This window comes from Vicia villosa, unplaced genomic scaffold (assembly GCF_029867415.1).
Source record: "Vicia villosa cultivar HV-30 ecotype Madison, WI unplaced genomic scaffold, Vvil1.0 ctg.002788F_1_1, whole genome shotgun sequence".
In the NCBI taxonomy this organism is placed as follows: Eukaryota; Viridiplantae; Streptophyta; class Magnoliopsida; order Fabales; family Fabaceae; genus Vicia; species Vicia villosa.
In genome coordinates this window covers 115,575-132,411 of record NW_026706032.1, presented here as the reverse complement: position 1 = coordinate 132,411, position 16,837 = coordinate 115,575, and the positions used below count along the sequence as shown (strand labels likewise).

Below are 16,837 nucleotides of genomic sequence, written 5' to 3'. Positions count from 1 at the left end.
CAAAATTCAAGAGGGAATCAATATGGTCTTTATGTGTGGTCAAATGGTGCAGACTGCTGGCCTTGGGAGACGCGCGTCTCAGGCAGTCAGTCTGCTGGGGGACAGGGCATGGAGACGTGCGTCTCCTGTCCTTTGCATGCTGAGGTCTGGTCCCACATGAATGGAGACGTGCGTCTCCTAGCTCAGGTAAGTGGTTTCCACGCATGCCATGGTCAAGGCAGGTTCTGACAGATGACATTAACTATGGAATAAAAGTTCAGAACAGTGTCATTTTTTTCATACTATAAATAGCAAAAATAATGGTAACCAGGAATATATGGCAGTTAATAGTAATGCAGTAAAACACAGTAGCAGTAATAAATGGAATATTGCATTTAAAATTAAACTGGTACTGAGTGTTAACAGGAACAGAATGTAAAAGTGCAGAAAATTAAATTCTAAACTAGGAATTGAAATTACTAAAACTAGAAATAAAATCTAATAATCTAAACGGTAACATCTAGCCACGTCTATTGTTATGCACATTAGAATAAATGTGCTTGAAGACTTCGTCGAACTGAGCATTGACGGTGTCAATGAAATCGAAGAAGTGCATTTGCAAAGTGTGAAGCTCGTTGCGCACATGTTGTACATCTTGTTGTAGTGCAGTGATGGCTTGCTCGTGCGTGTTCAGATTAGGCATTCTTTGATTTACTGATGCGGTGGATGTAGCGGGTTGTTGTTGCTCGAGCTCGACATCAGTCATATCAACAGTGTAATCATCAACAGAATCTTCAGAACGAGTTTCAGGCTCATACTCAGATATAGGTTCATCTAAAGAAAGAGGTTCATAATCAGGAATGGGTTCATCTTCAGGATTAGGGTCATAGTATCCAGGAGGAGTGTCAGGCTCAGATTCCGATACGTGCATTTCCTCATCAAAATGTTCATAAGCTTGAGGGGTTTCAGGTGAGGGTTCTCTCTCAGGAATCTGACCATAGTAAAGCCAGTTAGCAGGGTTGTGCACACTCGTCCTTGGACTCGGTAAAGTGAACTGATCCAATACTTTGTTATCAATGAACAAATCAAACTGTTCAGGTCCAAGGTTACTAATGATACCTCGGTTAAAGCAGAATTGAATGCCCATAGAATTGTGGGAACCAAGAGGTGTCAATCTAAGCAAAGGTACTCTCATTCCTATAGCATTAGCAATCATAGTGACAAATCCGCCGATCCTAATAGGTGAAACATCGTCTTGCGTGATGCGCTCGAAGTTTGTTAGCATGAATGCGATGGCGTTGACCGGGCGATTCTGAGAGGAGCAGAACATGATGAATAACTCTTCTCTAGAAACTTCAGTGATGTTATCAGGTTTTCCAAAAATGTAGTGAGCGATGATCTTATGGAAGTATCTGAAAGCGGGGTTATGGATGTTCTCAGATTGGAATTCGTTCTCTTCAGGGTTGTCGTTTCCAGTGATCTTGCCCCAGTATTTTTCCAACTCCCAGTAGGCAAGACTGTCTTCAGCTACTGTGGTGTATGCATCTGATCCATGAGGTAGCTCTAGCATTTCAGCAAAATCTCGGATGCAAAAATTAAATTCCATACCAAAGAGTCTAAAGAGAATGACTCCTTTTCTCAGTCCTTGTCCACGGTTAGGAAGATAGGTCAGGGAGCTCAAGAATTCCAGAGTGAGCTTTCGGTAGGTACTAAACTTGCGGAACAGGTGAGAACCAGTCCAACCAATTTGGTTTAGCAGGTGCAAAACGCTTTCTTCGATACCAAGTCGTACCATAGTCGGTTGGTGAGGGTAGCAAGTCAAATCCATTTGTCTTTCAGCCAGCTTATTAAATCTTGCTTCTTGTCCTCTACCACGGAACACAACTTCCATATTATCGACTTCTTGCATCTTAGTTAGTAGTTAAGAAAAACCTAGAAGTTGAAAATATTAAGATTAAGTTAGAACTAGGCTAGTGTCGATTTTTAAAAATAAAAATGAAATAAAATTAAGTAACAAGTTATAATAATAAATATAATTATAATAGGAAATATTTTCTCGAATTAAGATAGCAGTTATAATTATGATAATTATTATAAGATGTATGAAAAAAGTAAAAATGATTAAAATAAAAATAATTAAAAATAGAATAGATTATTCAAATGAAAATTAAAAGGTTAAAAATAAAAATAAAGTAAAGTAAAATAAAAGAATAAATAAATGTGGGTTGTCTCCCACCAAGCGCTTTGTTTTATGTCGTAAGCTCGACGATTTTAAAAATAGAAAACTATTTTTTCGAAAGAGCGGGCAGCTCGTCAAGTTTAAAAACTTCGATGTTTTCATCGTGTTCGAGATGATGGTAATACTTTAGACGTTGCCCATTTACGACAAAAGGTTTTACGGTTTCTCCTTTGATTTCTATCGCTCCACTCGGAAATATGTTAGTTATTTCGAAAGGGCCAGACCATCTAGATCGTAACTTACCAGGAAATAATTTTAGTCTAGAATTAAATAAAAGTACTTTATCGCCTATTCTTAAATATTTCCTAGATATACGCTTGTCGTGCCATTTTTTCGTTCTCTCTTTATAGATTTTGGCGTTTTCGTAAGCGTCTTGTCTAAGTTCTTCCAATTCGTTTATGTCTAGAAGTCGTCTCTCACCAGCGGCAGTGTAGTTTAGGTTTAAGTTCTTAATGGCCCAATAGGCTTTATGTTCTAACTCTACCGGTAGGTGGCATGATTTTCCATAAACGAGTTTGAATGGGGTAGTTCCTATTGGAGTCTTGAAAGCTGTTCTATAAGCCCATAAAGCTTCATTTAGCTTGGTTGACCAATCTTTCCTGGATATAGCAACAGTTTTCTCCAATATTTGTTTTATTTCGCGGTTAGATACTTCTACTTGTCCGTTTGTTTGTGGATGGTATGGTGTAGCTATTCGATGATTTACTCCATATTTTCGAAGGAGTTTCTCAAGTATTCTTGAAATGAAATGGGAACCACCATCGCTAATTACCAATCTTGGCACACCGAACCTAGGGAAGATGACGTTTTTGAAGAGTTTGATAACTATTCGTGTATCGTTTGTAGGAGAAGCGATAGCCTCTATCCATTTTGAAACGTAATCGACAGCTACGAGTATATATTGATTTCCAAACGACGACGGAAACGGACCCATAAAGTCTATTCCCCAGACGTCAAATATTTCTACTTCAAGAATGCCCTTTTGAGGCATTTCATCGCGTCTCGAAATGTTTCCGGTTCGTTGGCATCTATCACAGTTTAGTACAGCAAAATAAACGTCTTTCCACAGGTTGGGCCAGAAAAGTCCAGAATGAAGAATTTTGGCGTAGGTTCTAGATGTGCTATGGTGTCCTCCACACGGTGCAGAATGGCAGTGTGTTATTATGCTTCTTATTTCTTCCTCGGGTACACAACGTCTAAAGATTCCATCAGGGCCTCTTTTGAACAGGAGTGGGTCGTCCCAATAGTAATGTTTTAGGTCATGGAAGAATTTCTTCTTCTGTTGGTAACTTAGATCAGGAGGAAGCACACCAGCAGCTAGGTAGTTTACGAAGTCTGCATACCAAGGTGTTGCAGAGCGGGCTAAAGCTATTTCAGCTAAGTTGTTGGTCTCAGCGTTCGGATGGTATGGTTCGAATTCATTTGCTTCTAATTGAGCGATGAGTCTTTCATAAGGGAAATCATCGTCAATTGGTACTTGTTCGGGTTTTAGATTTTCCAATCGAGAGAGGTGATCTGCTACGACATTTTCAGTACCTTTTTTATCTTTAATTTCCAGGTCGAACTCTTGTAGTAACAAGATCCATCTCAAAAGTCTTGGTTTGGCGTCCTTTTTGGTTAGGAGGTACCTAATGGCGGCATGGTCAGTGTATATGATTATTTTGGCTCCTACCAGGTAAGAACGGAACTTGTCTAATGCGAATACGACAGCTAATAATTCTTTTTCTGTCGTGGCATAATTCATTTGAGCTTCGTCTAGGGTTCTACTCGCATAGTATATGACATGTAGTTTCTTATCTTTTCTTTGCCCTGGAACGGCTCCTACAGCGTAATCACTTGCGTCACACATTATTTTGAAAGGTTCATTCCAGTCGGGAGGTTGCATAATTGGCGCAGAGATTAATGCTCGTTTAAGCGTATGGAATGCTTCAGTGCATTTATCAGTAAAAATGAATTCGGCGTCTTTCATTAGTAGTTCAGTCAAGGGTTTTGTAATTTTAGAGAAATCCTTAATGAAACGTCGGTAAAAACCAGCGTGTCCCAGAAAACTTCTTATTTCTCTAACGGTTTTGGGAGGTTGAAGGTTTTCGATAATTTCGATTTTAGCTTTATCTACTTCGATCCCTCTATCGGATACAATGTGTCCAAGTACAATTCCTTGTCGAATCATGAAATGGCATTTTTCCCAATTAAGGACTAGGTTAACGCTTACACATCGTTTAAGTACCAGTTCAAGGTTCTCTAAACATGTTTCGAAACTTCCTCCACAGACAGAGAAGTCGTCCATAAAGACCTCCATTATTCCATCTAGGAAGTCGGCAAATATTGCCATCATGCATCTTTGGAAGGTCGCGGGTGCATTGCATAGTCCAAAAGGCATTCGTCTATAAGCGAATGTACCATAAGGACAGGTAAACGTGGTCTTCTCTTGGTCGTCAGGGTGGATAGGAATTTGGAAAAATCCGGAGTATCCATCCAGATAACAGAAATGCGAGTGTTTAGCTAGGCGTTCGAGCATTTGATCTATGAAAGGTAAAGGGAAATGGTCTTTTCGGGTGGCTTTGTTTAGCTTCCTATAGTCAATGCACATTCTCCATCCAGTTTGGGTACGTTGTGCTACAGATTCGCCTTTAGCGTTTGTGATTACAGTAACTCCTCCTTTTTTTGGTACGACGTGAACAGGGCTAACCCATTTACTATCGGATATAGGATATATTATTCCGGCTTCTAGCAGTTTTTGGATTTCCTTTTTAACCACATCGCTCATAATAGGATTTATCCGCCTTTGATGTTCCCTTGAGGTTTTACTATCGTCTTCGAGCATAATGCGGTGCATACACAGAGAAGGGCTTATACCTTTCAGATCCGATATGTTATATCCTAAAGCGGTTGGGTATTTTCTTAGGACATTAAGTAATTTTTCAGTCTCGGTTCGTCCTAAGTTGGCGTTCACTATAACTGGTCGGTTTAGTTCTTCGTCTAGAAATTCGTATCTAAGATCGGTAGGAAGTGTTTTCAGCTCTATAGCAGGTTTCTTAGGTCCAGGTATAGGATCGGGAGTTAAAGCTAAGCATTCACTCAGGTGGTCATCTTGATATTCCTCACGCCAGTTGTCATCTTCAAGAATTGGCGGCATAGGAATTCTTAGGATCTCAGTTTCCTTATTTGGTTCGGATTTTATTTCTTTGACACACTCGTCGATTATATCAGCAGAACAGCATGTGTCAATTATAGAAGGTGCTTTTAGGAATTGGGAAAGGATAAATTCTATTTTCTCTTCTCCTACTTCGAAAGTAAGCTTTCCTCGCTTTACGTCTATAATTGCACCAGCGGTTGCTAAGAATGGTCTTCCTAATATGATCGGGATGTTAGAATCTTCTTGGATATCCATTATGATGAAGTCAGTTGGGATGTAGAATTGACCTACACGAACAGGGATATTTTCTAACATTCCTACGGGGTATTTAACTGAACGGTCAGCTAGTTGAAGAGACATTCTTGTTGCTTTAAGCTCACCTAGATTTAGTTTCTTACAGGTTGAAAGAGGCATCAAACTAACACTAGCTCCTAAATCGCACAAGGCCTTCTCTATAATGGTTTTACCTATTACGCAGGGTATAGAGAAACTACCAGGGTCTTTTAGTTTTGGAGGCATGTTATTTTGGATGATAGCGCTACATTCAGCGGTAAGCATTACGGTTTCGTTATCCTCGAGTTTCTTTTTGTTTGATAAGATTTCTTTTAGGAATTTAGCGTACGAAGGCATTTCAGTTATGGCTTCTATGAATGGTATGGTTATGTTTAATTGTTTCAGAAGTTCTACAAATATTTTAAATTGCGCTTCGGTTTTTGATTTAGCTAATCTCTGAGGATAAGGAATTGGTGGCTTATAAGGTGGTGGTGGAACATAAGGTTTCTCTTTTTCAGGTTCCACTTTGTTATTGTTCTCTTTAGTCTTCGCAGTTTGGTCATCAGTTGATGTCTTTTGGGTTTCCTTTGGCTCTTGTTGTGACATGGGTACGTTTTGAGTTCTAGGATCAATGGGTCCATCGTAATTCGTTCCACTTCGTAGTGTTATTGCGTTCGCATGTCCTTTAGGATTAGGTTGTGGTTGAGTAGGAAACGTGCCAGCAGGGGCAGCAGTAAGTGCTTGTTGTTGGGCTACTTGTGAGATTTGAGTTTCTAGCATTTTGTTATGAGTAGCTAAAGCATCTACTTTGTTCGATAGTTGTTTTAGTTGCTCGCTGTTGTGGATGTTTTGGTTCAGGAAGTCTTTATTGGTTTGTTGTTGGGAAGCTATAAAGTTCTCCATCATGATTTCTAGATTCGACTTCCTAGGGGTATTTTGAGCAGCTACAGGCGCTTTTTGGTAGCCAGGTGGTACAGCAGGTGCTTGTCCAGGCGCCTACAACGCATTGTTGTTCTTATAAGAAAAGTTCGGGTGGTTTTTCCATCCAGGGTTGTACGTGTTGGAATAAGGGTTTCCTTGAGCATAATTTACTTGATCAGACGGGACTCCAGTCAAGAGTTGACATTCGGCAACTACATGTCCAGTCAATCCACAAATCTCGCAGTTAGGTGCTACAGCAGCAGCGGTGACTGAAGGAGTGATGGTTAAGTTCTCGATCTTTTGAGTTAAAGCGTCAACTTTAGCGTTAACGCGGTCTATACCACTTACTTCGTACATTCCTCCTTTGGTTTGGGTTTTCTCTAGAGCAGCTCGTTCTCCACCCCATTGGTAATGGTTTTGTGCCATGTTCTCTATGAGTTTGTATGCTTCATCATGGGGTTTGTCCATTAATGCTCCGCCAGCAGCGGCATCTATAGTCATTTTAGTGTTATATAAGAGACCACCATAGAAAGTATGGATGATCAGCCATGGTTCGAGTCCATGATGAGGGCATATTCTAAGCATGTCCTTGTAACGTTCCCAAGCTTCGAAGAGTGATTCGTTATCTTTCTGGGTAAATCCGTTGATTTGACCTCTAAGCATAGCAGTTTTGCTAGGCGGAAAGTATCTCGCTAAGAATACTCTCTTCAATTCGTCCCATGTAGTTATGGAATTAGAAGGCAGGGATTGAAGCCACGCTCTAGCTCTATCTCTCAAGGAGAAAGGACAGAGACGTAATCGAATAGCTTCGGGACTAACGTTGTTAGCTTTAACAGTGTCGGCGTATTGTACGAACAACACAGATAAATGGAGGTTAGGGTCGTCTACAGGGCTTCCAGAGAATTGATTCTGTTGAACAGCTTGGACCAGCGAAGGTTTCAGTTCGAAATTGTTTTCCTCAATCGCAGGTGGTGCGATACTTGAATGCGGTTCAGCGCGCGAAGGAGCGACATAGTCTCTAAGAGGACGAATAGCAGCCATCTTTAACTTTGGGATAATTTGATTGATCTGATCAGTAAAAGTCAATTCCTGATTAATAGGAATTGGTGCTACTTCGGGAAGATTGAGAGCTCGACGTTTGACGTTAATGAAACGTTCGATCTCGTTAATTCGTTGTATTAAATCTCCTCCTTGTGAACGAGTATTTGGCATACAATCGTTCAGAAAGAAAGGGAAGAATTGTCCTAGTCTCTACGGTGTAACACTGAGTTACGATATCGACTTAAATAGTCCCCGACAATGGCGCCAAAAACTTGATCGCGACTTTACGTGTCTATAAATCTGATGACTGCAAGTGCACAGTCGTGTCGTGTAGTTTTAAAAGATATCGAATCCACAGGGACTATGAATCGATCTACCGTTATCTAAGGTTACTATGTAAAGCTAGGGCTACTAAAATTTTGATTGTTCCTAAGGGATAGTGACAGTGAGAAAATAAAGAATATAATAAAAGGCAGGTATCAGTATGTATTTCGTTCAACTTAAGGAAATCCGAAGGTCCACTGGCTTTTGCATAATTTAATTAAAAATCTTTACTAATTCAATTGATTAAAAATCCTCGTCTCAAACTTTCGCTCTGTTGATTCAGATTACTATCCTAATCCTAATGTACGCTTTCGCCATCCCATTAGATTTTAGAAGAGCTTTTTGGAAACAACGTAATTAATAAAATGCCTATTTTATGAAGTTGTTATCTATTTAAATCTCCTAATCTCAAACTTTCGCTCTATTGACTCGGAACAAGCTAATATCCCTAACGTACGCTTTCGCCATCCCGCTCGGGTGTAAAAACAATCTTTGAAAATAAATAAGTCCCAATTAGTTTTAATACGCTTTCGCCATCCTTAAAACTTATGTCCTATGTCTACTATCTGGTTAAAGATCTCAAACTTTCGCTCTATTGATTTTAACCTTTGACCGTCTTAACCCCTCAAACTTTCGCTCTATTGGTTTTAAGACTTACTAATTAAATTAGACATATAAACCAAAAACAAGTGATATTTAATAAAACATAATTAAGCCAATTTATTTCGGATTCCTCGGTTAACTTACTCTACATACCGACACCTTAGTAATTTAGCCAGACATATTAATATGGTTAAGCATGCGTAAATAGATTCGGTTTATAATAATAGGCATGTTAATAGGCATACAATATATCATGCAAATAAAATATAAATAAGGCGGTAAATATTAAACCTGAATTAAATAAATGGCAAGTAAATCTTCAAGTATCGAACCTCCACCACAAGTTGGCTGGATCGTTCTTCGGAAGTTAAACGGGCAGAAAATAAAACAAGGAAATAAAAACGATAAATCTAACGTAAGGCCAGATTTATAAAAAGTTCACAACAATTTCCGGTGTAGAAATCGTTGTGAGAAAATAAGTGTTTGAATGAAAGCAGAATGAAAATTATGATTCGCGGTACAATTTCGGCAGCACTTCGTTAGCAGGAAATCGGACACTTTGGACTGAAGTGACTGCTTCTATTTATAGGGGATGCTTTGCAGTTGCTTTGCGTGAAAAGAGGAGATTCTGCAGACTGGCTTGGAGACGTGCGTCTCCGATTCTTCAGGGAGACTGGGTGCGTGACTTGAGACGTGCGTCTCAAGTGGAGAATCTTCAGGGTAATGGAGACATGCGTCTCCCTTTTGCTGATGTGGCATAGGGACGTTGGAGACGTGCGTCTCCTCTTACTTGTGTGCATTGGGCTGCTTTCCTTCGTGGGCTGGACTGCTTCATAGGGTCTTTGGGTTTCTTTCAGCACACTTGGGCCTTATTTGCACTCCCTCTTTACTTCAGCACCTATTTTTCGTCTTTTAGGCATAGATATGGGTCGTTTTAGCTCCATTTCTTCTCTTTTTCGCAATTAGTCATAATAAGAGTGTAAAACCTGAAACAAAGCAAAAACTCGCGTAATATCATAATAAATCAATATAATAAATGGAAAATGCTATAAATATCTATGAATTTCAAGCTAAATATACGATATAAAATCGTGTTATCAACACCCTAGAAACACGGATGCCGCACTAAGAAACGAGTCCCCCACATTGACACCATATATGTTACTCTTATTAAAATTGACCCTCAAACTCGCCATAACCTCAAAACCCCTCAAAATTGCATTAATGCTCCAAATGTTCTCAAAAGTAGCCTCGGCCAAAATGATAGTATCGTCCGCGAATTGAAGCATATCCACACAATCCGTTTCATTGAATTTAAATCCTCTAAAATCTCCTATGACCGTGGCTTTCTTAATTAGCGCCGTTAACACCTCCGTTACAAGGACAAACAAGAAAGGAGATAGAGGATCTCCTTGACGAAGCCCTTTTTCTTCCTTAAAATCCTTAGTAACGCTCCCATTAACCAAAACCGACAAATAGCTATTAAAGACACTACCCTCCATCCACGCCAACCATTTATCTCCAAAACCCATCTTCCGAAGAACCAATCTCAAAAAATTCCAACTCACTCGATCGTAGGCCTTTTTGAAATCAACTTTCATTACAAAACAACTCCTTCTCATCCTCTTTGCTAGATCCAAAACTTCACTCACCACCAATACTCCATCCGCAATGTTTCTTCCCGGAACGAAAGCGGTTTGATTCAACGAAACCAATTTCCTTAAAACACCTTTCAACCTCCTCGCCAAAAGCTTGGAAAGAATCTTGTAAAGACTACTCACAAGGCATATAGGTCTATATTCGGACAAATCTTGAGGTTTCTTAACTTTGGGAATAAGAGCTAAAAAGGACGAGGATACACCTTTAGGAGTCGTAGCCCTATGATAAAAAACTTCCACAAACCTCATCACATCTTCTTTAATCGTTTCCCAAAATTGTTGAAAGAACTCCAAAGAGAAACCGTCCGGGCCCGTACTTTTATTGCCATTACAATCCCAAACCGCCTCCTTTACTTCCTCTATGTTGAACGGTCTTTCCAACCACAAACTATCCACCTCTTCTAACACCGGTAACGACAAACAGTCCGGAGTGGCTCTCTCGAAATTTTCTTCTTTAAAAAAAGTTTCGAAGTGATTCTTGACTTCCCTTTTCACCTCATCCACACCTTCCACCCTACCATTAACACCTTCCAAGACCGATAAAGCGCACCTCCGTCTCCTATCTTTTATAGAATTGTGAAAAAGTCTAGTATTCCTATCCCCTTCCTTCAACCATAATTGACGAGATTTGAGTCGAAGCATACTCTCTTTTAGGATCAAACAATTCCAAACTTCATTAGAGGCATGTTTCCTTTTCTCCACCAAATGCAAGATGTCTCCACCATAGTTATCCACAAGGTCATTATCAATCTCATTTAACATTTCTACTTCCTCGTTTACTTTCAAATCGATCCATCTTAAAACATCCCTATTCCATGACTTTAATTTCTCTTTCACATATTGGCTGTGGATGCAAGTCCTTCCTCTCACCATCTTTTTTTTTAATCAATGGAGGGCTATATAGTTCATCATTTCCTTCAAAGAAAGAAGCTTGGAATGAGTGAAGTTGAGTACCTGTTGGGATCTTCCCCGCCATATGATTGAAGGGGAGGTTCAAATAAGAAAGAAATGATAGATTTTCCAGAGACACTGGAATTTCACCAACCAAATTATTATTTGCAAGGTCCAAGGACTCTAACTCTTTCAAGTTTCCTATTGAAGATGGAATTTTACCTGTGAGACCATTATTTGAAAAATTCAAAATATAGAGTACTTTCAATTCTGTTAACGACTCGCGTATTGGTCCATCAAAAAATTTGATGAGAAATCAATGGCTTTGAGAATTTTCAGAATTCTAACCCACTCCCGTGGTTGGCCTTTGGATGTAATTGTAACACTATCTTTATAATATGAGTTGAGCTCCCTCGGCGAGTGGTGGTTGAAGTCTGATATATCACCATCTTCATCAAGCATCATTCTTTCCCAAGTTATGAAAATCTTTTCAGATATTTTTCCATTGAAATTGTTGAAAGAAGTATCCATAATCTGAATCATTTCCAATGCTTATTTTCTACTGAGCATGAACATTCAATTGAACCATAAAATTTGTTGTTTCGCAAAACCAAGACAAGTAGTGTTGAAATGTTATTTAAAAAGCATGGAAAATGATCAACAATTTCATTTGATCCAATGTCCAATATCTTTAATGATGAGCAATGGGAGAGAGACTTGGGAATTGGCCCATGTAAGAGGTTTAATGGACACTATCATTTCCCACGTAACTAAGAGCAAGGAAAAATAACAATGAAAACTATTTTACTTTCATTCCTTCTATTCTCCGACTTCATATATCATACTCTTGCTTCTTCCAAATGTCTCCCAGATCAACAATCATTTTTTCTTCAATTAAAAAACAATCTCACATTTAATCTTCAATTTTCCACCAAACTAATATTGTGGAATGAAAACACTGCTTGCTGTAATTGGAGTGGTGCAACATATGAAAATATGGGACGTGTTGTTGGCCTTGATCTAAGAAATGAAGGAATCTCTGGTGGATTTGATTATTCGAATAGTCTTTTTAGTCTCAGATATCTCCAAAAATTGAATTTGGCTTATAACCCTTTTGATTCTCCCATTCCGTCAGGATTCAGCAAGTTGGTGATGTTGAATTATCTGAATTTGTCATATTCTTACCTTGTGAGGAATATTCCTATGGAAATTTCAAAGCTTACAAGGTTAGTCACTCTTGATCTCTCTTCTCTTATTAGTAGCTTTTCAAATGAACAAGCGCCGGTGATTTACAACCTAAATCTACAGACATTTCTCCAAAAACTAACCAGTCTTAGGGAACTGCGTCTAAATCATATAGATATATCACCTGGGGAAAGGAATGGGGAAATGCATTGTTGTTGTTGCGGGATCTACAAGAGTTGAGTATATCTCGATGAGGTCTATCAGGTCCCCTAGATTCTTTCATGACAAAACTAGTGAACCTATCTTTCATTCTCTTTAGTGGGAACGATTTTTCATCCCCTGTTCCATAAACATTTGCTAATTTTAAAAAACTGACAACCCTCAGTCTTTCAAATTGTGTATTTTTCCGGTACATTTCCACAAAAGATCTTTCAAATTGAAACACTTTCTCATATTAACTTATCATTCAACAACAAACTCCATGGTTTATTTCTCAACTCATTGTCAAACCTCACACACCTTACTTTCCTAGACCTTTCTTATAATAATTTAAGTGGTCAAATTCATCCACCCCTTTTTACACACCCATCATTAGAGTTGATTGATCTTTCCTTTAACAAGTTGAATGGGTCACTGCAACTATTGGTAGCCTATGATTTAGACTACTCAAACAATAATTTTTCAGTTGTCTCACAAGATATTGGTAGTAATTATCTAGCTGCAGTGATATGTTGTTGTAAAACTTAAATATTTAAATTTGGGAATTAAAGACAAATCAACATTTGCAACATTCACATCGATTGATATGTTGTTGTAAGAAAGGACTAGTGTAGTTAAATTTCTAAGCTTCAATAACTTATCTAGCTGCAGTGACCCATTCATCCTGTTAAAGGAAGGATCAATCGACTCTAATGATGGGAGTGTAAAACGGGATGGAGGAATTTGACCACTTAAATTATTATAAGAAAGGTCTAGGAAGGTAAGGTGTTTGAGGTTTGATAATGAGTTGAGAAATAAACCATGGAGTTTGTTGTTGAATGATAAATTAATATGAGAAAGTGTTTCAATTTGAAATATCTTTTGTGGAAATGTACCGATCAATCCACAATTTGAAAGACTGAGGGTTGTCAGTTTTTTAAAATTAGCAAATGTTTTTGGAACAGGGGATGAAAAATCGTTCCCACTAAGAAGAATGACAGATAGGTTCATTAGTTTTGTCATGGAAGAATCTAGGGGACCTGATAAACCACATCGAGACATACTCAACTCTTGTAGATCCCGCAACGACAATAATGCATTTCCGCATTCCTACCCCCAGGTGATATATCTATATAATTTAGAAACAGTTGCCTAAGACTGGTTAGATTTTAGAGAAATGTGTGTAGATTTAGGTTGTAAATCACGGTCGCTTGTTCATTTAAAAAGCTACTAATAAGAGAAGAGAGATCAACAATGACTAACTTTGTAAGCTTTGAAATTTCCATAGGAATATTCCTCACAAGGTAAGAATTTGACAAATTCAGATAATTCAACATCACCAACTTGCTGAATCCTGACGGAATGGGAGAATCAAAAGAGTTAGAAGCCAAATTCATGTTATGGAGATATCGAAGACTAAAAAGACTACTCGGATCATCAAATCCACCATAGATTCCTTCTAAGCTTAGATCAAGGCCAACAACACGTCCCACATTGTCACATGTTACACCACTCCAATTACAGCAAGCAGTCTTTTCATTCCACAATATTAGTTTGGTGGAAAATTGAGGATAAACTGTGAGATTGTTTTTTAATTGAAGAACAATGATTATTGATCTGGGAGACATTTGGAAGAAGCAAGAGTATGATATATGAAGCAGTAGAATAGAAAGAATGAAAGTAAAATAGTTCTCATTGTTATTTTTACTTGCTCTTAGTTATCTGAGAAATGAAGGTCTTATAAATGTTGTTGAATGCTGCAAAAGCATGAAGGGAAATTTCCTGGAAAAAGAGCATTATGTAACACGTTTTAGTTTTCTAGTATTTGATTTATGATACAACTCTTAAAGACAAGTAATGATAAAAATTGTGTTGTGCAAAGGGCCCTAAAAATTGAAGAGTCTTAAAGACAAGTAATGATAAAAATTATGTTGTGCAAAGGGCCCTAAAAATTGAAGAGTCTTAAAGATAAATAAGGATAAAAATTGTGTTGTGCAAAGGGCCCTAAAAATCACGCCATGGTCCACGCATTACTTGAATTATTTCTTAAATTCCTAATTTATTATTTACATTGAAATCAAATGCCCTATCTATAGTTCTACTAAATAAGTTAAATACAATTTTTTTTAAGATATGATGTAGCATCTATTATAAATGTACAAATACTATTTTTTTAAAGTATGCTTTCTAACTTTAGTGACATTCTTATTATTAATTTTAACTTCCTTGACATTTCGTACTTTTTAAAATATTAATTATAAATATAATAAAATTACAAAAATAATTTTACAACCGCTCTAATTCTTAATTATTATAAAGTGAAAAAAACCTCATATGTTTCTATTTTTCTCTTTTATTAGTAGTTGTTATTTTCACAAACAGTTAAATACTAAAGCAATATTGTTTTGAAAAGAAAATAAGGAATGCAAGATAACATCACTTAGTTCAAAACAATATTGCTTAGTTGTTGCATCCATGGAAAAATCATGCAGAGAATTTTATCCACAAGTTTCCAATAATGTACCATCCATTTCTTCGAAAACATGACAGGACAGATGATAATACCAAGTTCAAAAAATCATTGAAGAGCATTATACAATACGTTTTACTTCTCTAGTATTTGATTTTATGATACAACTCATAAAGACAAGTAATGATAAAAATTGTGTTGTGCAAAGGGCCATAAAAATTGAAGAGTCTAAAGAGTTAATAATTAGACAAGTAATATTGATTTCAAATGTAATGATTATAACAAAATATTTTCTGGTTAATGATTATAGCAAAGATAGTACAGAACTGTCAAGGAAGACTTGGAAGTCTAAGTAATAATTCTAATGGAACATTGCATGAGTATTCCTAACTAACACATTGTAGGGTCACTTTGTGAGATTGAAAATTATGCAGCTGCAAAGTCAAGCTATAGTTAAATGATTCAATGTTTTGTTCTCAAAATTGCTTTCTTTCTATTTATTATTATTACTGTTTGTAATTCAATTTGACAACAGTTTCATTTAGGGTGGAAGATGATATTTTAGGGAAGGTTGTTCATAGTACAGTTCGGTTAGAAAATGGAATTGAACTGAACAATTATATAAGGTCATCCAAACTGAATCGAACTACACTTCAAATATAGTAAAGGATTACAAGAAGGCTAAATTTCAAATTTTTAATGTGGTTGAAGGAATCAGATCACTTAATTTGATTGGTTGGAAACCGCCTCAGAATAGTATGGTTAAGCTAAACACAAATACAAATAGTGCGTGTTAGGATAATAATAAGCCGCCTGTGGTGGAGTTATCAAAGATAGTAGAGAAAATTGGATTGATGGATGTGCTAAATTCATTGGTTGGTGTAATACTTTTGAATAGGGTTGGGAATAATGTGGATTCTATGGTGGTTATGAAGATGTTAGTGAAAGGAGTATCAAGAAGTAACGCATGTCATGCTATTTTTAAACAAATTCGTCGATTAATTGAGCTTCATAAAGAGGTTAAATTGGTTTTCTCCAATGAGAAAGCAAACAAGTTTGCTGATGCGCTAGTTAATGTTTGATGTTACTTAGAGATTAATATTATCTTACTATACCATTGTTAGATAATGATTACAAGGGTTTAGTTAGAATTAGACTGGTGTGTGTGGTTAGTATGCTTGTTGTTTTGGGCTTTATCCCTCTTTCTTATAAAAAAAAATTCTTATTTAATATTCACATAACAATCTAAATAGGAATTTTAAATAAATATATTGCATGTTATTCAATATCACTAACTAAATTATATTATTTGTACAATTTATCTCTAATCATTTATTCATAACTTTTTAACATAAATTTTCAATAAAATAAAATAGATAATATCACATGTTTCTCCTATATCTTCAATTTACCTATAATAGGTTATATGATACAGAAAAAATATATAATTCATTCTATAACTCATTTTAAATAATTCAAAATATTTTCTCTCAAAATATTAACAATAAAATTGTATTGATAACGTATTTTAATATTACAAATTTTCATATATTAAATATTTTTTAATATCCATATATAACAATCAAAATAGGAGTTCTCTATTATATTTAATATTATTCAATATTATAATAATTAAATATTGTATTTTAAACAAAACAATATATATATATATATATATATATATATATATATATATATATATATATATATATATATATATATATATATATATATATATATATATATATATATATACACTAATTACAAGCATGGGGATCAAAAGATTCAGCCCACACAATAACAAAAGAGAATAGAAAGAAACAAGAATTACACCATCAATTTTGTAATGTGAGCTCTAAGCTTGTTACTATACCACCCCCGGTATATTATTTGGAACCTATGTTAATATCATATACGCT

The 16,837-nt window shown here is 36.6% G+C and overlaps 1 non-coding gene and 1 pseudogene across 1 annotated transcript; one reads left to right on the top strand and one right to left on the bottom strand.

The window, feature by feature from the left end:
• Positions 1 to 14,144, bottom strand: part of LOC131639809 (receptor-like protein 33) — a 35,081-nt pseudogene extending 20,937 nt beyond the window's left edge.
• Positions 7,105 to 7,211, top strand: LOC131639811 (small nucleolar RNA R71). Its single transcript, XR_009295054.1, has one exon. It is a non-coding gene; the product is annotated as a small nucleolar RNA R71 (small nucleolar RNA).
• Positions 14,145 to 16,837: the final 2,693 nt, after the last annotated feature.